Source organism: Mustela lutreola, chromosome 2 (assembly GCF_030435805.1).
Source record: "Mustela lutreola isolate mMusLut2 chromosome 2, mMusLut2.pri, whole genome shotgun sequence".
Classification (NCBI taxonomy): domain Eukaryota; kingdom Metazoa; phylum Chordata; class Mammalia; order Carnivora; family Mustelidae; genus Mustela; species Mustela lutreola.
Window position 1 is genome coordinate 198,990,566 of NC_081291.1, and position 24,992 is coordinate 199,015,557.

Sequence of the window (24,992 nt, forward strand, 5' to 3'; positions counted from 1 at the left end):
CACATGCAGATGCAATGCTCCGCTCCACGTATGCTCAAGTTCTTTCAGTTCCCTAAATGCACCTCATTCTTTCTTGCACCTAGACTATTACATGCAGCAGTCCTATCACTTGAATACTTCTTCCTTCCTTTCATCATCTAGCCAATGTCTATTCATCCTTTAAGTCTCAGTTCTGAACTCACTCTTCCCTAGCTTCCCCCAATCATCCTGCCGACCCATATCATATATCCACCAAAGTACTTCCATATCACTTAGCACTTCTCCACAAATGAGTAAAGGCTCGTTTACTTCTCTTTACCACTAAAATGTAAACTAAGAAAGTTGGGACTCTGTTCATCACTAAATTCCCAGGGCTTATTGAGAATCTATCCCATAGTCAAAACTAAATATATATTTGTTGAGTGAATGAAAGGATGTTATTGTACCATCATCTGAATAATTTATGGCAAGCTCAAATTTAATTTGGATTTATTTTGAGGCTATAAAATGTTTTAAATATATTTATTTTCCTATATAGTCTTCCATTCCCTTCCATGTATGGAAACATCAGAGAATACTTCATACTTGTGAAACTCTCTAGGCCATTACTATCCTATCCAGGAATTTCTGATTATGATAGTACAGTAGGCCTACTGAAACAAAACAAAAAACCTCCTACTTTCACTTAGCTACCCCCACATTTCATCATGGGGTTAAAGCCAACTTGAGGAAAATGTTTATTCCAACCATATCTTCAAAACCTGCTTGGAGGAGAAAAGGACAGAATCTAACATTTCTGGATGTGATTTCTGGACTGAGGCCGTGATCTACGTTCTAATGAAATATTTTAGATATACTCTTGTGCTACCTAAAACATGTTTTGAGTTTTTCCCTTGTTAGCTCTCAATTCTTAAAATGAAATTAAATAGAAATTAAATTTGTCCATAACCCACTGCAGTCTTCTTTTCCAATAACTAGTTGACTATTTCATTTGGGGCTAATTATTAAACAAGATTAAATATGAAACATCTCTAGTTATCTCACAGCTAGTTACAAGTGGGAAACTAGTCTATCTTTTAAATTTTAAAAGACATCCATGATACATATAACTTTTAAGATCATTTATACAAGTTCTTTTTTTGAAATGTAATTATTATAACAGAATTATATTAGTTTCAGGTATACAATATGATGACTCCACAATTCTATACATTACTCAGTGCTCATCAAGATAAATGTACTCTTGATCCACTTTATTTATTCCCCACTCACCCCCCTCCTCTCTGACAACTACCTGTTTGTTCTCTGTATTTAAGAATCTGGGGGGTTTTTTGTTTTGTTTTGTTTTTGTATTTTCTTGTTCATTTGTTTTGTTTCTTCAATCCCACATATGAGTGAAATCATATGGTATTTGTCTTTCTTTTTTTGGGGGGGGTTACTTTCTTTTCAGCGTAACAGTATTCATTGTTTTTGCACCACACCCAGTGCTCCATGCAATACGTGCCCTCCCTAATACCCACCACCTTGTTCCCCAACCTCCCACCCCCCGCCCCTTCAAGACCCTCAGGTTGTTTTTCAGAGTCCATAGTTTCTCATGGTTCACCTCCCTTTCCAATTTCCCTCAACTCCCTTCTCCTCTGCATCTCCCCTTGTCCTCCATGCTATTTGTTATGCTCCACAAATAAGTGAAACCATATGATAATTGACTCTCTCTGCTTGACTTACTTCACTCAGCATAATCTCTTCCAGTCCCGTCCATGTTGATACAAAAGTTGGGTATTCGTCCTTTCTGATGGAGGCATAATACTCCATAGTGTATATGGACCACATCTTCCTTATCCATTTGTCCGTTGAAGGGCATCTTGGTTCTTTCCACAGTTTGGCGACTGTGGCCATTGCTGCTATGAACATTGGGGTACAGATGGCCCATCTTTTCATTACATCTGTATCTTTGGGGTAAATACCCAGTCATGCAATTGCAGGGTCATAGGGAAGCTCTATTTTTAATTTTGTGAGGAATCTCCACACTGTTTTCCAAAGTGGCTGCACCAACTTGCATTCCCACCAACAGTGTAAGAGGGTTCCCCTTTCTCCACATCCTCTCCAACACATGTTGCTTCCTGTCTTGCTAATTTTGGACATTCTAAGTGGTGTAAGGTGGTATCTCAATGTGGTTTTAATTTGAATCTCCCTGATGGCTAGTGATGATGAACATTTTTTCATGTCTAATAGCCATTTGTATGTCTTCATTGGAGAAGTGTCTGCTCATATCTTCTGTCCATTTTTTAATATGATTATCTGTTTTGTGCGTGTTGGGTTTGAGGAGTTCTTTATAGATCCTGGATATCAACCTTTTGTCTATACTGTCACTTGCAAATATCTTCTCCCATTCCGTGGGTTGCCTCTTTGTTTTGTTGACTGTTTCCTTTGCTGTGCAGAAGCTTTTGATCTTGATGAAGTCCCAAAAGTTCATTTTTGCTTTTGTTTCCTTTGCCTTTGGAGACATATCTTGAAAGAAGTTGCTGTGGGTATTTGTCTTTCTTTGACTGATTTATTTCACATAGCATTATACTCTCTAGGTCCATCCATGTTGTTACAAATGACAAGATCTCATTCTTTTCTATGGCTGAGTGATATAGATATATAGAGAGATATAGATATATATAACACATATATGTTATATATATATGAAAAGAATGAGATCCCATTCATATATTTATATATATATCACTCAGCCATAGAAAAGAATGAGATCTTGTCATATATATATATATATATGTGAATGGATATATATATATATATATATATATATATATATATATATATAACTTCTTTATCCATTCATCAGTTGATGGACATATGGGTTGCTTCCATACCTTGACTATTGTAAATAATGCTACAATAAACATACAGGTGCATATATCTTTTCAAATTAATGTTTTCCATCTTCTTTGGATAAATACCCAGTAGTGGAGTTATTGGATCATGTGGTAATTCTATTTTTAGATTTTTGAGGAAACTCCATATTGTTTTCCACGGTGGCTGAACAAGTTTGCATTCCTACCAAGAGTATTTGATTATTATTATTATGTGGATTATTCTCCACATCCGTGCTAACACTTGTTATTTCTTGTGTTTTTTATTTTGGCCATTCAGACAGGTGTAAGGTGATATCTCTTGGAGTTTGGATTTGCATTTCTCTATAATGAGTGATGCTGAGCATCTTTTCATGTGTCTGTTGGCCATCTGAATGTCTTCTTTGGAAAATGTCTTTTCAGGTCCTCTGCCCATCTGTCAATCAGATTATTTGCTTTTTGATGCTGAATTGTACAAGTCCTTTATATATATTGGATATTAACCTCTTATCAAATATATCACTTGCAAATATCTTCTCCCATTCATTATGTTGTCTTTCTGTTTTGTTGATGGTTTTCTTTGCTGTGCAAAACCTTTTTATTTTGGTATAGTCCCAATAGTTTGATTTTGCTTTTATTTCCCTTGCTTGAGGAAACATATATAGAAAAATGTTTCCATGGTCATATCAAAGAATGTATTGCCTAACTTTTCTTGTAGCAGTTTTATGGTTCTGAGTCTCACATTTAGGTCTTTAATTCATTTTGAATTTATATTCATGTATGGCGTAAGCAAATGATCCAGTTTCATTCTTTTACATGTAGCTGTCCAGTTTTCCCAGAACTATTTGTTGAAGAGACTCCCTACATCATTTTATATTCTTGCTTCCTTTGCCACAGACTATTTGACCATCAAATTGTGATTTCATTTCTAGGCTCTTTATTCTGTTCACATTGATCTCTGTGTCTATTTTTGTGCCGGTATCATATTGTTTTGATTACTACAGCTTTGTAGTGTATCTTGAAATCTGGGATTATGATACTAGAAGTTCTTTTAAAGGTTATACTGTTTACTGTGGATGGATACCATATAATTAAACTATTCCTGGTAGGTTGCCTATTGTATGATAAGGCTCCTTCAAATTAAAGTAACAAGTGGATCATTGATCAAAATTGTCTTGTTAAGAACAATGTCTTTCAGGAAGCTCTATAAAAGAGGAAAATGAAAATTCTTCAGAGTATTTCTTTTTAAAAATTATGTTACTATAATCAGTCACAGTAGTTCTATGTATTATAGAGCTATCTCTCTATACCATTATAATATTTTATTCTCTCTTTTTATTGAATGATGGACACATTAATCTTCTTGTTCTCTTTTTCCTCCAATTGAAAAATTAACTGTTTTTACTGCCAGAAACAGTCCCCAATACTTGAAATTTATTGAAAGGAGAATTCTATCCTGCTCCATGAGATTCTGTTCTCATACAGTAACTACAGGAGTTTTGGTATTTACATCTTCCTCATTAAGTTAGTCAGCTTCAAACCATAAGAAAGGATCCCAAATGGTCTATTTATACAATGAAAGACACTTCAAATAGCTAATCCTGCTTTTTTTTTTTTCTTAGTTGCATTCTATACTTTCTTCTGAATTTAGGGGAAGAAAAAATGGTAAATTAGAAACACATAAATATCTATAGAAAATTAAGGAAAAATTATCTTAACTATTACAATCTTTGTCTCTGAAACTGTACATGTGGTCAAAGTTAGTATTCCTAACTAACTGCTACCTTCTACCTACCACCCATTCAATTGTCCCTTTGCCATCAGTAAGCTCGCCTGGAAGGGTGACCCAAATCCTAAGGGATCTGGATCATTTTGTTTTTTTAAAGATTTTATTCATTTATTTGACAGAGAGAATACCAGCAGGGGGCAGGGGGGCGGGCAGCAGGCAGAGGGAGAGAGAGAGAAGCAGACTCCTTCTGAGCAGGGAGCTGTGGGGCTTGATCCCAAGACCCTGAGATCATGACCTGAGCCAAACGCAGTCACTTAACCGACTGAGTCACCCAGGAGCCTGGGATATGGATCATTTTAGGTTGTAGTTTCCCATTGACTTAAATCAGAGAATAAGGGAGAGGTAAGTGGCACCTCTGGGGAGCTCCTGGATTCCAAAGATACTCATCCTTACCCATTAAGTAGAAGCAACCTCATTACCTCTTTTTAGTCAGGATCAATCATCCAGCCAATAGAGTGGTGCTTTTCTTTGTTTATTGATTTACTGGCCTGAAGAGTGGTCAAGTGGCAGACTCAATATTCAATTTAGTGGAACCATTTTTCTTTTTTTTTTATTTAATTTAATTTAATTTAATTTTTTTATTTGACAGAGAGAGTGGGCAAAGAGTCAGACAGAGAGAGAGGAGGAAGCAGGCTCCCTGCTGAGCAGAGAGCCTAATTCGGGACTCCATCCCAGGACTCTGGGATCATGATCTGAGCCAAAGGCAGAGGCTTTAACCCACCGAGCCACCCAGGCGCCCCAAATGGAACCATTCTTGTATTCACCGGTGAAGGTGTTCTTCCCTGGGCAACTAAAACCTTGTTGACCAGTAAAGCTTTCAATCATGGGAAAGAGAAACAAAAAATATTGTTAGTCGATCTCTATGGCTAACAGTGTGAGAATCTCCTCCCATTTCTACCCTTTGATTCCCAGAACTCTGTATACTGTCTGTAGGAGAAATAACACCCTATATTGGTCTGATGTAGAAAATATGCTGCATCATAGAGAAAATTATCATAGACCTGCAAGGTATTGCCCCCTATCTGGTTCCGTAAGAGAGCTTGAAAAAGCCATTCCACTATTCTTTCTCAAGCCAACTGCTTCAGGTTAAGGGGAATTTGGTAAGAACAACGAACTACATGAGCATGAGTCCATCACTGAACTTTGCTGTAAAGTAAGTTTAAAATACTTAACATATACACATAGCATGTTCATATCAAAATTAAGAAAATTAAGGGAAAAAATCACTTAATTTTTACAATCGTAATTGTAATGGCCAGAATCGTAACTCTAATGGCCAGAAGCAATAGTGTCTGGAATGCTATGACTATTAACAAGATATTCAGTAAGTTCACAGATGGTAGTTTTGACAAAAGTATTGCAGGAAAAAGTTAAATTGGTATCCATTGTGAGGGTCTATTCCACTGAGAACAATCCTACCTCTTCCATGATACAAATGGTTCTATGCAAACTAACCTTCAACCAGGTAACATGTTGGTCGCTGCTTTTGGCAAGTTGAATATTCAATGGTGTCTGAAGCCAGATGGGCCTTAGTGAGTGGAAATCAGTGTTGCTGACCCCATGAGTAATCTCTATTCATGTCACCATAGTAACTTTGTCCATAAATAAGAACAGGAATGTTTGGTTTAAGAAGCTGATTTATGTCCAGAGAGCAGGTCATCTTGTCCACCTATTATTATAGTTTTTCTCTGCAAAAAATTGCTCTTTGGTGATCATTCACATGAGACATAGATATAAACATTCTATGCCCATTCTAACAGATCTGTAGATATACCTTTTCCCCCTCATCCATGTATTACTGATTTTCCAATCATGTGCCTTCCAAGCCCCTAACCTCATCAACCCAAGTTATTAGCTTTCCATGAAACATGGATTTGTCCCTCCAGTCATCTCTCTAGGCACAATGAACAAGGACCACAGAACTGCTTGAAGATCTGCCAACTGGGAATATTTTTGAACTCCACTGACATGCAGAGCCACCCCAAAGTGGGTTAGAGAGCTGTAGCCATCCACATTTTGGTGATATCAGCATAACATGAAGAACAGTCTTCATCAGTTAACTGGTCCTGGGAAAATTCCCATTAGATCGTCAATACAGACTGAGAAGGAGGAGGAAACATGAAGGAATTGGGGCCATGGCCACCTGAGCCATTTGCATATGCAGTTTATCTTTATCTTTACTATCTGCTTAAGCCTACTCTCAAAACACACAACTTCACTGACAGTGATTATAACAAACTTAATCAGGTAGTGATTTCAGTTGCTGCTACTGTTCCAAATACGGTTTCTTGCTGAAACAAATCAACCTACATCCTGACATCAAGTATGCAAATGGCAAATGATTATTTCTCTATGCCTATTATTAAAGACCATCAGAACCAGTTTGCTTTTGGCTGACAGAGTAGCAATGCACCTGCACTATCTTTTTTCAGGGTTCTTTCAGCTCTCCAACCTTATGTCATAATCTAGTCTGCAGGGACTTGAACACCTCTCTGTTCCAAGGAGCATCACACTGAATCATTATATTAATGATAGTATGCTGACTGGATAAGGTGATAAGGAAATGACTACAGACACTTTGTTAGGATACCTGCTGGAGGGTGGGAGAAAAATCCCACAAAATTCAGTGTAAGCTGGAGAGTGAAATTTCTAGAGGTTCAGTGTGTAAGCTACCTCCAGATAGCTCTTCTTGCCTAAGGTGAAGTTTCTGCATTTTTCCTCTTCTATCATGAAGAAAGAGGTACGATGCCTAGTAAGCATCTTTAGGACTTCAGAAGTGACATATACTGTATTCAGGTAAGTTCTTCTGACTCATTTACCAAATGACTTAAAAAGATCCCAGTATTGAAAGATGACAAGAATGAAAGAAAGCCCTATCACAACTCCAGACTTCTCTACAAACTGTTGTGCCCCTTGGACAAGTCTAGGACATGTGATGGTACTAGAAGTGTTAGTGTTGGATAAGGCTGCTATATGGGGACTTTAGCAAATCCTATAGGTAAACCATAGCACGGTGACCTTTAGGACTTCGGAGCAAAGATATGCGGTCCTCTGTACTTAACTCTTTCATTTAAAATTAGGGATTGGTATATTGTACACCTGAAACTAATATAACACTGTATGTTGACAATACGGGAATTAAAATTTAAAAACTTAGTGAAGAGGGCGCCTGGGGGGCTCAGTGGGTTAGGCCGCTGCCTTCGGCTCAGGTCATGATCTCAGGGTCCTGGGATCGAGTCCCGCATCGGGCTCTGTGCTTAGCAGGGAGCCTGCTTCCTCCTCTGTCTCTCTCTCTGCCTGCCTCTCTGTCTACTTGTGATCTCTCTCTGTCAAATAAATAAATAAAATCTTAAAAACTTAGTGAAGAAATAAGGGGGCTGGCTAAGTTGGTGGAGCGTGGAACTATTGTTCTCAGGGTCATGAGTCTGAGCCCTCCGTTGAGCTACTTAAAAAAATGAAAGTAAAATAAAATTGGGGAGATTTTAATAAAGACCCAGGTATCTTGCCCATCTTGTAAAATGTGGCAAGGGGGACATGGATTTCCCTAGCCACAATCAGACAGACAGCACGAGCAAATTCCAGTTTTCTCTTTACACCTACTATGCTTTATTTATTCATCCTTAACTTATTTATAGGATGAGTAGTACTAGTAGTAATTTTGGAATAGGTGTTTAGATATCTACATATATAGAGGAGGATCCAAGTTTATCCAGATGTTGAATGCCAGGGAAGCTTCATGTGACATCTCAATTATAAACCAAAAAGAGATATTTATTGGGAGGATAAAGAATTGTCCTGTGGACACCAAGAGAGGTGGGTCAATGGGTTCTGTGAGAACTTTCAAATAGGGAAGAAATCAGGCGGCAAAGCAGACCCCACTCTACTATAGTATGACCTCATCTTTACTAATTACATCTACAAGAGCCTTATTTCCAAATAAATTCACAGTATGAGGTACCTGGGCTTAACATATCTTTCAGGGGACACAATTCTACCCATAACAAATGGTTAAACCCCAGACAAAAACAAATCTGCCTCAGCATGGCTTCCCCAAAAATCAGAGCCTGGGACAAGATGTGTGAGCAGGTTGGATTAAGTACATCAGAAGGGACGGCTCAGTTTTTTTTCAAGAAGTGATCCCAGCGAGCAGGACTAAGAAGACTAGAAGAGTGAGACGAGCAAGGAGGAAATGCCCATCTAAGTGTACATTACGGAGGTTGCCACTGTGGACACAAGCAGCTTGATTCTGCTTGACCTTCCTGAAAAGGGTACAGAATGCTTCCCAGAATCATGTGCCAGAAGGATGGAAAGCAAAAACATTTATGCATCACCTCTGATTCCTCCTAATTTGAGGGGATGTTAACTCCCAGAGATGATGACTTCCTCACACTTAACAGGCCAATGTATATAGACAAACTGAGCTCTCAGGGGCATTATTAGCATCACAGGAGTTCCAGGGCAAAAAGCAAAGATCTGGAACTGTCAACTTGAAGTGAGCGAAAGCCTGCCCGAACTCTATGCTCCAGCCACAGTTAAATCAGAGCTCTGGCTGAGTGGACATGACTAGGCCACCAGATTCTCTCTCCAGGGAACACGGAATTGGGATGACGTGGAATTGGGATGCAAAATCTATCATCAGCTGGTTGGTGACACACAGGCAGGAATTGTAGGTGCCTACAAGAGCCAAATTAGGGACACAATTTTGTCCTGAAGAAACATAGCAGACATGAATATGAATAAAGCAGAATAAAGCAGACATACAGAAGTTGCAAAGAGCAAGAGAGCACGCTTCCCCCAGACAAATGGCGGTAGACAAGGGATTTGCTTTGCAGCCTGACTTCTCTCCAGTTTCAAGGTTCTGCTGTTCTGCCTCCCTCAGTGTCCGCAGGACAACTCTTATCCTCCCAATAAATGCCTCTTTTTGGTTTGTAGCCCAGATGTCATAGGAAGCTTCCCTGCCACTCAAGATCTGGATAAACTTGGATCCATCTCTATACATATGGAGATCCAAACACCTATTCCAAAATCACTGTGAATACTCAGATTACTATGAATATTATTCATCCTGTGAATACCTTAAGGATGAATAAATACAGCATTACGAGTATAAGGAAAAACTGGAGTATGCATATACTGACTGTCTGATTATAGCTAAGGAAATGCAAGCCCATTATTGCCAAATTTTACAAAATGGACAAGATACCAGGATTCCTATTAAGATCTCCCCAATTTTAAATGATGTCATATAATTAAAGTATTTTGAAGTACTTTGTGGACTAATCACATTTTTGTGCCAGATCTGGCCTAGGGGCTGTAGTTTCAACATCTGTCACGTTCCTGAAGACACCTCTGCCTCCAGCCTCCTGTGCTTTCTTCAGAACACTCTGACCTGACCATCTGGTGTGCAATTCGCCCCTTTCACTAATTTCCACAACACAAACAACCTCAGTAAGAATTACGCACAGAAGAACAAATATTCATGACTCCACTTCCTCGAGGTACCTGGGTAATCAAATTCATATACACAGAAAGTAGAATAGTGGTTGCCACTAACCAGGGGGAAGAAGGGAATGAGGATTTAGGATTTAGGAGGACAGACTTTCAGTTTGGGACGATGAAAACATTTTGGAGATGAACGACAGTGAAAGCTGCTCAACAATGTGAATGTACTTAATGCCACTGGACTGTGTGCTTTAAAATGGCTAAATTTGTAAATTTTACGTTATGTACATTTTACCGCAATTTTTAAAAATTGTGACTCCAGTGGTCTTCATTAAAGATTTGGGGAGGTTTGAAGAAGGATTCACATTATGCAAAAGCAATCATCTCCCCTCCTCTCTCCTCCCAATGCCCTGGGCATACCAAGTTCCACCTCCTCTAGTACGAAGATCATTATTTTTCTAAATAGACGCTTCTATGCAAAAATTATCCTGGTGATTGCTATTTGAAAAGTAAAATCGTCTCATCAGACATACATAAGACTGATGGACTTTCTGATGCGAGGGAACAGAAATTATCTCTGACTAAAGCACAAGTTCTTACATACATATTTTCCAGAAAGAGTGAGATGATCTTTCTTAAGACAGTCTTGAAGCTATGCATGTGTGACATTATGCTAAGAAAGTTGTAGCATAATGAATAGGCCTTATCACACATTAGTATTTTCATACCTCTGAACTATGCTACAGCAGAGATAGAGAAGAAATTGGAGAAATGTTAAAATCGAACCTTCATCCTCCGGCTTCTAAATTAGCAGTATATTAGAAAGCAATGCCTGGATATCTGAAAACAGCAGAAAGGGGAGCTGCCGCCTCTCTAATTTAATACCAAACTCCCAGGAGGAGTTTGCTGTCAGAGTTTTATCATGTATTATGGGGACAAGTATTGGCAGCCTTCCATGAGATACATATAAGCTTTTATCTCGTCCCTGAATCAGGTCATGTGACTGATTGCTGGATCCTTACATAGGCTTTTACCATCCTTTTAGTAATACACTTGGTGATTGAGTGGAGTGCTATCAATCTAGTCCAGAGTTACGACCCTACTGGGCTTTATCCTGTTGATCCTCAACCATCTACCAAATGTGTGCATTAACATTTCATAAAAGCTCTACTTACAGGTCTCCTAAAAGCTTTCTCCTACAGAGACTAGAGTCTTCAAAGCTTTTTTCTGTTTCTCAATAACTGAAAATAGTTGTTATACCTTAATGATAATGCAAAAAGCAGAAGATGGGTAACTTCTATTCTGCACTAAAATTCCGCAATACGTTATTCAGGTAACAACAATATAGAGTTATGGCCCTGACTCACTATTCGTAATTCTTCTCCAGTCCTAAAGAATCAAAAAATATCAGTGATTGAGGTTTGGTCAAAAGTCAGCTAAACCAAGGGTTACAAATTGCTCATCTCTAGGGTAAACCTGGCTGATAGAGAGATGTGTTGTTTAGCAATGCAATCTTTTTCAGCCTGTGGAATTATTTGTCTCATCTTCAAAGGTGGAGATTGCACATCGATATTAGAGTTCTGGCCACACTAGCCTGCTGTTCCCATGTAGTCATGACGGGCTGGAGCCCGGATGCCACTGATGTCTGCGGACAGGACATGCGTCCTCCACTTTGTCACAGATCTCCATGCTAGAGTGGCTGTCGCCACGTGCTTTATTCAGCTAAGTATGCTGCCTGAATTTTGTAGGCATGCAAAATGTTAACTGGTGTCATTTTAGAAATTATAAAATATGAGATTAAACGGTACTGAAATGACTCACTCAAAAGTGAACAGACAAAAAAATGACAAAGGTACCTGATGCTAAATCCTGAGGCTTTTCAAATTTCTTATGAATGCTAGAATTTACTCTTCATGAAATGCTACATTGTTCTAAGGAGCACAGTTTGAGGAAATCTGCATTACGCTATTGCTTCTTTTATTTTTTATTTCACTATTTGTTCAGTTTAAAAAAACAGCAATTTCTCATCTCTATTCCCCACCTAAGCTTCAATTAAGCAATAAATGATCAAATAATAGTTATGACTATTGAAAATAAAGACTGTCTAATTCTTCTTCAATATTGTATTGCAACAGTCTTATAGGCTTTATTTACGGTTTTTAATTTCTAAATGACAACCTTGGTTAGAATTTTTTAATCTAACAAACCTAACACTAAAAAAGAAAAAAATTAATGAACAGATGAAATGCATTTTTTCCTGTATCTTGAACCACTTCAAATAATGACTATGGTTTTTTTTTTTGTTTTTTGTTTTTAGTAAACATTTTTATTTCAATAAGTTCAACTGAACATTTCAACTTGGAATGTGTAAAATGAATTCTGTTTTCTATTAGCAGAAATCACTGATTTTTGTTTTTGTTGTGTGTGTATACATGGGTGTGTGTTTAGTCTTTCCTTGTGCCTTTTTTTTTTAATTTTTTATTTTTTATAAACATATATTTTTATCCCCAGGGGTACAGGTCTGTGAATCACCAGGTTTACACACTTCACAGCACTCATCAAAGCACATACCCTCCCCAATGTCCATAACCCCACCCCCTTCTCCCAAACCCCCTCCCCCCAGCAACCCTCAGTTTGTTTTGTGAGATTAAGAGTCACTTATGGTTTGTCTCCCTCCCCATCCCATCTTGTTTCATTGATTCTTCTCCTACCCCCTTAACCCCCCATGTTGCATCACCACTTCCTCATATCAGGGAGATCATATGATAGTTGTCTTTCTCTGCTTGACTTATTTCGCTAAGCATGATACGCTCTAGTTCCATCCATGTTGTCACAAATGGCAAGATGACTATATTTTTATAATGTGAAATGTGTGTCTATTTGTTCCCTTATGTTAGAAACAAGCTTACCACTCAGACAAAAGAAAGAAAGAGAGTGAGAGAAAGAAAGAGGGGAAGGAAGGAAAGATAGTAGGAGGGAGAGAGGAGGCAAGGACGAAGGAGAGGATTGTACTATACAAAATCCTCCATTTTCCCTGTCGATCTACCCCCTACTCCTCTCTCTGTCCCAGGGAGCTGATCTATATCAAGATTCCCATGCCTTCTCTCTTCTATTTGGCTTCTAGCGATGGAAATCCATATTAGGAGAGTTTATGGAGGCAAGAGAATGAAATCAAGTATATTTATTCCTCAAAATGTCTCCTTGCAAGGTCACCCTCAGCTGGCGGGATCCTCCAACCGAAAGTCAATACTCCATTCATCGTGATACCCCACACAACTTTTTCCTTCCGAGTTCTAAAACCTATTCTCTCTCCTCGTTGCTTTAGACCTGCAGAGTGATGACATGTTGCTTGCTACGAAGCTCCAGGTCAATAAATCAATCACTCCTTGCGATTTCCCGTCCTGCACCATTGTAAATAAACCCTCCTTGAATTTCTTATTTAACGTACTGTTCTTATTGAGATCCAGACTGATCACAAGAGGCACATTTCACTTGTATAATAGTTTTTAAATTAAAACAAACAAAGTGAAAAATGAGATGGAAGTAAATAGTACACAAAACTACCAGAAGCCAAAAGGAACTTCAGTACTAAGCAATTTATCAAGTTTTCTAAACAGTTTCCTCTCCCAGATGAATTATAGTAAGATCTATTAGTATAACTCTTTCACCTCCCCCAAATATTTCTGCTGTTTCATCATCTCTTTTAAAGGTGTTTCCCCTTTATTAATTTGATACACACACTATTCCATCTTTCCCTATCTATAAGCCCCATTTCCTAGAAACAATTATTCTACCCTTATATCATTTTTGCTTTTTCCTTTCATATCTTTAAATTATATGCTTCTCATTCTATTTCCTGATTTATAAATTTTAGATATAATCTATTATAATACAAGAGGAATGAGCTGGCATGCCACCCACCCCCTTCCAACTAGTTGTTATATTTCTATTTTATGTTTCTTATGTAGCTACACTGTGTCTTTTATAAAATACTAATATCTCCGTTCCTTACTTCACCAGCTGTGAACAGTATATTTTACAGCAGTATACCAAATGCATACTTTGGCCAAATACCAAGGCAAAGCCAAACATGCTGCAAACATAATTTTTCTTCCCAGTTTTTAAAATGATCTTAATGACCGTAGTTTTCATTTCAGCATTACTCCATTCTTTTCACCTGTAACATCTATCACCTGCACAACTTTTGCAATGTTAATAGTATTTATATATGATTAATTCTCCCATGCTTTATCTATAGGTGGATGTAAAAGATGAAAGTCAATAAGAATATTACAAATATGAATATGGTTTCCTACAGATTGACTATTGTGTTATGTCTTCAACAGCCTTTGTCTTCAATTTCCTAATTGTAGTGAATTTTTCTTGCCTTTATCTCAGTACCAGTGTGTATAAAATTATAAAGGTTCTATTGAATCACCATTCCCCCTGCTGCCTCGGTTTGGACTGGCTGAACTCCAAGCCTGCTGCCTGACTGCCGTGCTGAGGGTTCCCTTCACTGCTCTTCTAGAGACAAATTGGCTCCACGATTTCAAAGGATGCCAAGACATTTTTTGTCTTAATTTTCTTCCTTGTTTGGATCTAGTCCAGACTCAAATAATTTTCCTTTCAGGACTAGGAAGTATTTTATGAATCTTGCGACATTATTCATTTGAACTTTAAAGCTATCTCCTCGCTGTCTTGTAACATTCAACATTGTCGATATGATACCAGACTTGTCATTTTTCTGTAGGTCATATTTTTTTTTTCTCAAGAAAAATTTTAGAGTCTTCTCTTTATCCTTAGTAATTTGAATTTTCACAATGATGTGTCTGGGGATGTGTCTTCATTCGTGTGCCAAGAACTCAGTGCAATCTTTATTTTTTCAAGTTTTTAGTTAAATTCCTGTTAGTTACCACACACTGTAATATTAGTTTCAGGTGTACAGTATAGTTATTCAGCATTTTCATATATCACCTGGTGCTCATCACAAGTGCACACCTTTACCCCCACCATCTATTTCACCCACCCCCAACCTTCTGGGAACCATCGGTTTGTTCTCCATAGGTAAGAGTCGGTTTCTCGGTTTGCCTCTCCGTTTTTTTCCCCCTTTGCTCATTTGTTTTGTTTTGTTTTGCTTTGTTTTTAAAGATTTTATTTATTTATTTGACAGAGAGAGATCACAAGAGAAAGGAGGAAGCAGGCTCCCTGTCGAGCAGAGAGCCCAAAGCCCAACCCCTTGGGCTCGATCTCAAGATCCTGAGATCATGACCTGAGCCAAAGGCAGAGGCTTAACCCACTGAGCCACCCAGGTGCCCACATTTGTTTTGTTTCTTAAATTTCCACACATGAGTGAAATCGTATTTTATTTGTCTTTCTCTGACTGACTTACTTTGTTTCACATAATACTCTCTGCCTCCATCCACACTGTTGCAATGGCAAGATTTGATTCCTTTTATGGTTGACTAATATTCCATTGTATAAATATACCCTTTCTTCTTTATCCATTCATCAGTTGATGGACACTTGGGCTGTTTTCATAATCTAACTATTGTAGATAATGCTGCTATAAACATCAAGGTGCATGTATCTCTTTTAATTAGTATTTTTGTATTTTTTGGATAAATATCTAGTACTGCAATTGGTGGATCCTAGGGTAGTTCTATTTTTAACTTTTTGAGGAACCTCCATACTGTTTTCCACAATGGTTGCACCAGTTTCCATTCCCACCAACAGTGCAAGAAGGTTTCTTTTTCTCCACATCCTTACCAACACCTGTTGTTTCTTGAGTTATTGATTTTAGCTATTCTGACAGGTATGCGGTGATACCTCATTGTAGTTTGGATTTGCATTTCTCTGATGGTAAGTGACATTGAGCATGTTCTCATGAGTCTGTTGGCCATCTGTATGTTTTCTTTGGAAAAACATCTATTCATGTTTTGTGCCCATTTTTAATTGGATTATTCATTCTTGGTTGTTGAGTTGTATTAGTTCTTTATGTATTTTGGATATTTTATCAGCTATGTCATTTGCAAATATTTTCTCCCATTCTGCAGGTTGTCTTTTTGTTTTGTTGATTGTTTCCTTCATTGTGCAGAAGTGTTTTATTTTGATGCAGTCCCAATATTTATTTTTGCTTTTGTTTCCATTGCTTCAAGAGACATATCTAGAAAGAAGTTGCTATGGCTGAGGTCAAAGAAGTTACTGGGTCCTTTGCTAGGATTTTGATGGTTTGGGGTCTCACATGTAGGTCTTTAATCCATTTTGAATTTATTTTCCATGTATGGTATAAGAAAGTGATCCAGTTTCATTCTTCTGCTTGTTGCTGTCCAGTTTTCCCAACACCATTTGTTGAAGAGACTGTCTTTTCCCATTGGATATTCTTTCCTGCTTTGTTGAAGATTAATTGAACTTATAGAAGTGGGTTCATTTCTGGGTTTTCTTTTCATTTCTATGGATCTAAGTGTCTGTTTTTGTACCAGAACCATACTGTCTTGATCGCTACAGCTCTGTAACACAAATTGAAGTCTGGAATTGTGGTGCCTCCAGTTTTGTTTTTCTCTGTCAAGATTGCTTTGGCTATTCAGGGTTTTTTGTGGCTCCATACAAATTTTAGGATCATTTGTTCTAGCTCTTTGAAAAATGCTATTGGTATTTTGATAGAGATTGCATTACATGCATAGATTGGTTTGGGTAGGACAGACATTTTAACAATATTTATTCTTTCAATCCATGTCTTTCCATTTCTTTTTGCCATCTTCAATTTCTTTCATTAGTGTTTTATAGTTTTCAGAGTACAGGTCTTTCACCCCTTTGGTTAGTTTATTCCTAGGTATCTTACTGGCTTGGGTGCAATTACAAATGGATTGATTCCTTGATTTCTTTTTCTGTTGCTTTACTATTGGCATATACAAATGCAAGAGATTTTTGTATACTGATTTTTCTATCCTGCAACTTTTCTGAATTTATCAATTCTAGCAGTTTGGGGGGGGGTGTCTTTTTATATAGAGTATTATAAAATCTGCAAATAAAGAATGTTTTACTTCTTCTTGCCAGTTTGGATGCCTTTTATTTCTTTTTGTTGTCTGATTGCTGTGGCTAGGACTTCCAGTACTATATTAAGTAAAAGTGGTGAGAGCAGACAGCCTTGTCTTGCTCCTGATCTAAGAAGAAAATCTCTCTTTTTCCCTTTGAGTATGATGTTAGTTGTTATATATGGCCTTTATTATGTTGAGGCATGTTCCCTCTAACCTTGTTTTGTTGAGGGTTTTTATCATGAATGGATGTTGTACTTTGTCAAATAATTTTTCTGTACCTACCAAAATGATCATATGGTTCTTATCCTTTCTTTTATTAATGTGATGTATCACATGGATTGATTTGAGAATACTGAACCACCCTTGGAAGCAAGGCTAAATACCACATGATCATGTTGAGTGATTTTTTAAAAAATGTATTATTGGATTCAGTTTGCAACTATTTTATTGAGGATTTTTGCATCTATGTTCATGAGAGATATTGGCCTGTAGTTCTCTTTCTTTTGTGGTGTCTTTAGCTGGTTTTAGTAATGCTAGCCATGCAGAATAAATTTGGAATATTTCCATATTCTTCCATTTTTTCGAACAGTTTGAGAAGAACAGGTATTAGCTTTTGAATGTTTGGTAGAATTCTCCTGTGAAGCCACTTGGTCCTGGACTTTTGTTTTGGGGAGTTTTTTGATTATTGATTTAATTTCTCTGCTGGTAATCAGTCTGTTCAAGTTTTCTATTTCTTCCTGTTTCAATTTTGGTAATTTTTGTTTCTAGGACTTTATCCATTTCTTCTAGATTGTCTAATATTTTGCCATATAATTTTTCATAATATTCTCTTATAAGGTATTTCTGTGGCATTTGTTATTTTCCTCTTTCATTTTTTATTTTATTTATTTAGACCTTCTCTCTTTTCTTTTTGATAAGTCTGGTTAGAGGCTTATCAATGTTTTGAATTTTTTTCAAAGAACCAGCTACTAGTTTCATTGATCGGTTTTTTCTCCTCCTCCTCCCCCTCCCCCCCCCCTCCTTCTTCTTTTCTTAGCTTCTATTTCACTTACTTCTGCTTTAATATTTATTATTCCCTTCCTTCTGCTGGCTATTCTTTTTCTAGCTCTAGTAGGTGTAAGGTTAGGGTCTTTATTTGAGATTTTTCTTGCTTCTTGAGGTGGGCCTGTATTGCTATAGACTTCCCTCTTAGGACCTCTTTTGCTGTCCCAAAGGTTTTGGACCATTTTCATTTTCACTTTTTCCATGTATTTTTTTATTTCTTCTCTGATTTCCTAGTTGAACTATTCATTGTTCAGCAGTGTGTTGTTTACCTCCCCGTATTTGTAGTCTTTCCAGATTTCTTCTTGTGGCTAACTTCTAGTTTCATAGCATTGTGGTCAGAAAAGGTGCATGATATGACTTGAATCTTTCCTATTTATCAAGGCCTATTTGGTGACCTAATATGTAATCTCTTCTGGAGAATATATTCCATGTGCACTTGAAAAGAATATGTATTCTACTGTTTTAAGACAGAGAGTTCTGACTATATCTATAGCCCATCTCACCAGTGTGTCATCCAAAGCCATTGTTTCTTCTTTTTTTTTCTCTTTGATTTACTGTTTAGATGATCTGTCCATTGCTTTAAGTGGGGTATTAAAGTCCCCTACTATTATTATGTTATTATCAATTAGTTCTTTTATGTTTGTTATTATTTTTATTTGGGTTACAAATATTTAAGTGCTGCCATGTTGGGCACATATTCACAATTGTTATGACTTCTTGTTGGACTGTCCCCTCTATTACATAGTGTTCTTCTTTGTCTCTCGTTACAGTCTTTATTTTGAAGTCTAATTTGTCAGATATAAGTATTGTTACTCCAGCTTTCTTTTACACCAATTTGTATGTTAAGTGTTTCTCCATCCTCCCATTTTCAGTCTGCAGGCAACTTTAGGTTTACACTTAGTCTCCTGGGGTGCCTGGATGGCTCAGTCAGCTTTTTTTGTGTGTGTGAGTGCCTGTCTTCAGCTTAGGTCATGATCTTAGGGCCCTTGGATTGAGCCCTGGGTTTGGTTCCCTGCTCAGCAGGAGTCTGCTTCTCCTTCTCCCTCTGCTCCTCCCTCCTGCTTGTGCCTCTCTCTCTCTCTCTCTCAAATAAATAAATAAAAATGTTTAAGAAAAAGTCTCTTCTAGGCAGCATATAGATAGCTGGTTTTTTTAAAGATTTATTTTATTTATTTATTTGACACAGAGAGAGAGAGAGATCACAAGTAGGCAGAGAGGCAGACAGAGGGAGAGGGAGAAGCAGGCTCCCTGCTGAACAGAGAGCCCAATAAAGGGCTCGATTCTAGGACCCTGAGACCATGATCTGAGCCAAAGGCAAAGGCTTAACCCACTGAGTCACGCAGTCACCCAGGAACCTGTTGTTTTTTATAGCTTCTGACACCCTAGGTCTTTTGCTTGGAACATTTAGTCCATTTATATTGAAAGTAATTATTTGTAGATATGTATTTATTGCCACTTTATTTCTTGTTTTGTGGTTGTTTCTGGAGATTTTCTCTGATCCTTTCTCAGGTTTTGCTGATTTTCTTTAGTGTTATATTTGGATTTCTTTGTCTCTATTTTTTGCATGTTTATTAAGTTTTTGATATATGCTCGTCATTAGGTTTGTACATAACCTTTTCTGCAAACAGCAGTCTATATTAAGTTGATGGTTGTTCAAGTTTGAGCCATTCTTTTCTCTCCTCCTGTTTTAGGTTTATGGTATTATATTTTATATCCTTTTTTGTGTGTGTGAGTTCCTTGATTGATCTTTACAGAAATACTCATTTTTACTGTCTTTTTGTTTTCTGCCTTTTTACTGTCACTTTGGTCTCTCCTTTCCACTCAAAGAATCCCCTTTAATATTTCTTGCAGGGCTGGCTTAGTGGTCATGAACTCCTTTAATTTTTGTTTGGGAAACTCTTTATTTCTGCTTCTATTCAGAATGGTAGCCTTCCTGGATGGAATATTCTCGGCTGCAGGCTTTTCCCATCCAGCACTTTGAATATATCATGCCACTCTCATCTTCTTCTTCTTCTTCTTTTTTTTTAAGATTATTTATTTATTTATTTATTTGACAGACAGAGATCACAAGTAGGCAGAGAGGCAGGCAGAGAGAGAGGAGGAAGCAGGCTCCCTCCCACGCAGAAAGCCCGATGCGGGGCTCAATCCCATGACCCTGGGATCATGACCTGAGCCAAAGGCAGAGGCTTTAACCCACTGAGCCACCCAGGCACCCCTTTGCCACTCTCTTCTGACTTGTCAAGTTTCTGTTGAAAAATGTCCAGCTAGTTTTACAGGTATTTCCTTGTATGTTAATGACTTCTTTTGTCCTGCTTAAAATTTTTTTCTTTAACACCATATTTTGCAAATTTAATCACTGTATGTCATGGCATCGGCCTACTTTTGTTGATTTTAATAGGAGTTTTCTGTTTCTCTTAGATCTGGTTATCTGTTTCCTTCCCCAGATTAGGAAAGTTTTCAGCTATTATTTCTTCAAATAAAATTTTAGCCTCCTTTTCTCTTTCTTCTTCTTCTAGACCTCCTATAATGAAAATGTTATAACTTTTGATGGCGTCGCTGAGTTCCCTTAATCTATTCTCATTTTGGATAATTCTATTTTCTCTCCTTGTCCAGTTTCATTGCTTGCCATTTCTTCATATTCTAGGTCATTAAATTCATTCTGCTTCTTCCAGTATGTTGTTCATTATATCAAGTGTGTTTCTAATCTCATTTATTGTACTCTTCATCTCTAATTCTTTTTTAGATCTTTTATCTCTGTGATAAGGATCTCACTGATGTCCTCTATTCTTTTCTCAAGCCCAGTGACTATTCTTATGATCACTGCTTTAAATTCTCCAGCAGGCATGTTACTTATATCTGTTTCACTTAAATCTCTGGCTGTGCCCTTGTCTTATTCTTTCATTTGGCATAAATTCCTCTGCCTTGGCTTTTAGTCTAAGTCTGTGCCTTCTTCTGTGTGTTAGAAAAGCTAGTTATAGGTTGGGGGAACCAGGTGGTGGGTATTAGGGAGGGCACGGATTGCATGGAGCACTGGGCGTGGTGCAAAAACAATGAATACTGTTACACTGAAAAGAAATAAAAAATTTAAAAGAAGAAGAAGAAGAAGAAGAAGAAGAAGAAGAAGAAAAGCTAGTTATGTCTCCCGCTCCTGAAAGTAGTGACCTTATGAAGAAGAGGTCATGAAGTGCCCAGGGCCCGATGCTTCAGGGAGTATCTCCTGTGCATGCCATGTGTACTATGCTGTTGTGTTCTGGCTGCTTGTCCTTCAGGCCAGTCATCTGCAGAGGCTCTCCTTGACTGCTGGGGGCAGTGTTTGATCCATGGCCCAAATGTGGAGTGTTTTAAATAGGTGTGTTTTGATCTGCTTGTGAAATGAGACCAGTCACCACCTGTCTTACATTGGCATGGTAAGAGTAACAAACATAAACTGAGTGTGGGAGAAAAACAGAAGCTGGAATTGAAAATGGAAAGAGCTGTGTGTGAGATCAGGAGAGATTCCCACAGACTTCCAAAATAACCATGTGAGGTACAATGGGTAAGGAAGAAAATCAAATTTAAGGACATTTATTAAATTATCTGCCCAGCATTGTTATCTGGGAGTTTTCCACCAACATCCCAGCTTCCCTAAACACACACACACACACACACATACACACACACACACACACACACACACACACATCCCAACTTGAGTGTGGCTACAGTAAGTTCTAGAGTTTGGCTTCATCACTGTTAAGCACAGTTGGCTGGTTCAAGGTGGATATCTGAGCCAAGAGGTTTTCATCAGAATCTTCAAGAACTTTTTTTATTTTATCTTATTTTTCCCAAGGACTTTTTAGGGGCATGTGCACCCGAATGTTTATAGCAGCAATGTCCACAATAGCCAAACTATGGAAAGAACCTAGATGTCCATAAACAAACTTTTTATTTTAGAAAATTTTCTATTCGCAGAAAAGTTGTGAAGATAGTGTACCTCATATGCACACCCTGTTTCCCCTATTGTTAACACCTTACATTAGTATGGTACATTTTTTATAAACAATGAACCAATATTGATATGTTACAATAAGACCTATTTTATTTTTTAGCCTTTTGATTTTTTTATTACTCAAAAAAGCTTCATTTTTTTATTTAGCTTTCTGACTCTGTGCTTGTGCCTTCAACACTTTCACAACGATTTTCTGCTCCTCGATAAGGAAAGCATGCTTGATCCTGTCACGAACACACTTAGCACACATGGAACCACTAAAGACCCTGCTGACATGTTTTTTTCATTTTAGACAACCTCATAAGAACTTTAGGTCTCACAGCACGAACTCCTCGAAGTCAGCCTGGGCACATGCCACATGCAGATTTTGGTGCTTTCTCAACCTTCTTGGTATAAAGGTAAACAATTCTATTACCCGGTGTCCGGGACAGTCTTGTTTTGTTAGAGGCTGTATTGTAGGACAGACTATGACAGTAGGTCAAACACTGGACCATTCTGAATGCCTACGGACACCGCCCCCCAAGACTTATTTTATTTTTGATGACCTTAACAGTTTTGAGGAGTACTGGTCAGGTATTTTATAAAATGTCCCTCAGTTGAAATTCATCTGTTTTTCTCCTGATAAGATTTAGGTTATAGGTTTTGAGGAAAAAGACCACAGGGATAAATTGTCATTCCTATCACATCATGTCAAGGGTGCTTACTATCAACATGACTCATCAGCACCACTGATGTTAATTGTGATCACTGAAAACTGATTTGTCTGTTTTCTCCACTACTAAGTTACTCTTTCCCTATTCCCATTCTGTAGCATTTAAAACGAAGTTGCTATGCAAAATTCACACTTCAGGAATAAAGAGTTATGTTCCACCTATATAAGTATCTACATAAATTATTTGAAGTTTTTCTACAGGAGATCTTTCTTTCATCATTTATTTATATTAGTATGAGTTCACGGATATTTCTTTTATATTTTGAGTTATAATTCAACACTACATTCTTGGTTGCTCAAATTATTCTAGCTTTGGCTATCAGCAGTTCTTGCTCCAGAGATTTTTGAACTGGTAATAGAATACTTTCTGGGCAGCTAAGTATATTTTATATAAAACTCAAAATTGTCAGAAGCCAATTTTTTTCTGCCAGAATAGATAATTGATGGAATTAAGTGTACAGAGAGAAAGGAAAGAATAAGAAACCACCCAAAAAAGCAAAAGCAGATACCTTTACTCCCTCACTTCATGTTAGACCTTCATCCTGAGACCCTGTTATCCTATCCTGAGGATTTGTGTGCCATTCCAGTTTCTGCAAACAAAATCCCTCTTTTTTTACTAAATTAGATCTATTTCTTCAACCTAAAGAGTTAAAGCTACAGAAAGATACTTTATTATTCAGGCGAGGGCACAGGTAAAGAAATTGCACATAATGGCCCTTGATACATAGAGGTTGAGGGTTTTGTGTTTCCCTCAGTTTCTGTCCCATTCTGCCCTTCTCAGTCCTGCCTTGGAGGCTCTGATGATAATTGCTATCAACATCCCCAGCTCGGCCCATCTCTGGAATCAATAAGATCCAGGCTACGTGTCCTTACCCTCTAAATTGAATTTGGATACCTTGGAGTCTGAATAAGCCCTTGACAGAAGCTTCCCACGTGACGCTGAAAACCAGCACTACCCAAAGGACTCAAATCATGAGTCCCTCTCCTCTAGCTGTCTCAGGAAATTTGATGCTAGTCTGGTGAACTTGAGATTCCCTTTTTATTTTGATCTTAGTTCCCTGACCCTCCAACACCTCTTCTGCTGCTCTGATCAGTTTTCCAATTCTATGAGAAACATACCTACTACCTCCACCATGCTTCCCTGACTCCACCCAACTTTTTTTTTTTTTTCTCTCTATTTTTGGTACCATTTTCTCCAGTCCCCGGTAGTAAGCCCCAAAATATCACATTGGTACTCAGTGTTTACTATGTAAACTATGTTTACTATGTATTACTATGTATTATGATGACAGTTTAAGAGTTAAAGAGAAATTTCATTCTATTTCAAGAACAAACTTTTGGGGCTCCTGGGTGGCTCAGTGGGTTAAAGCCTCTGCCTTCAGCTCAGGTCATGATCCCAGGGTCCTGGGATCGAGCCCCGCATTGGGCTCTCTGCTGCGAGGGGAGCCTGCTTTCTCCTCTCTCTCTGCCTGCTTGTGATCTCTGTCAAATAAATAAATAAAATCTTTAAACAAACAAACAAACAAACAAACTTTTAAGGTAGATAGTATTCCCATATCACAAATTAGAAAACTGTCATTCAGAGAGATTCACTGACTTGTGTGTCACAATATAGGGTGAAGGTGGGATTCAACCAATGACTGCTGATTGCAAGAGCCATGCTCCTGTGGTACCATACAGCATACATTAAAAATTATTGAGTTAAGCTGAATCCCTATTCTCTGGTTGAAGGGAACATATAGTGATCTTATGTGTCAGCCTTCTTGATATGGCCAAGAAAACTATCAGATATGCATATATAACCAACATAGTGCCCATCTATATCATCATTTTACAGAAATTCTTACAGAGTGGATTTTCCCTTTCACAAATATATTGTAGTAGGTAGGAGAAAGTTAGAGAATAAAACTAATTTGTAATCATTAGTAATTTGTTATGATAACTAAAAACAGGATTCCAGCATTATTTTATTTAGTTAAAATATAATTCAAAACAATGACAGACATTTTAGGAGTTGGATTATATTTTGTTTTAATTGGAAGCTAAAAGTCAGCTAAAAGGTATATAGAGGACTTTAGTACAAACTTGTTTAGACTGGGAAATTTACTGACGGCCATTTGTTTGATAGTTGTGCATATTTCCAATGAAG

General features: G+C 37.7%; 1 pseudogene; it reads right to left on the reverse strand.

Annotated features, from left to right (window-relative positions):
* Positions 1-22,218: 22,218 nt before the first annotated feature.
* On the reverse strand, positions 22,219-22,656 carry LOC131825265 (large ribosomal subunit protein eL34-like; annotated as a pseudogene).
* Between the last annotated feature and the right edge of the window lie 2,336 nt (positions 22,657-24,992).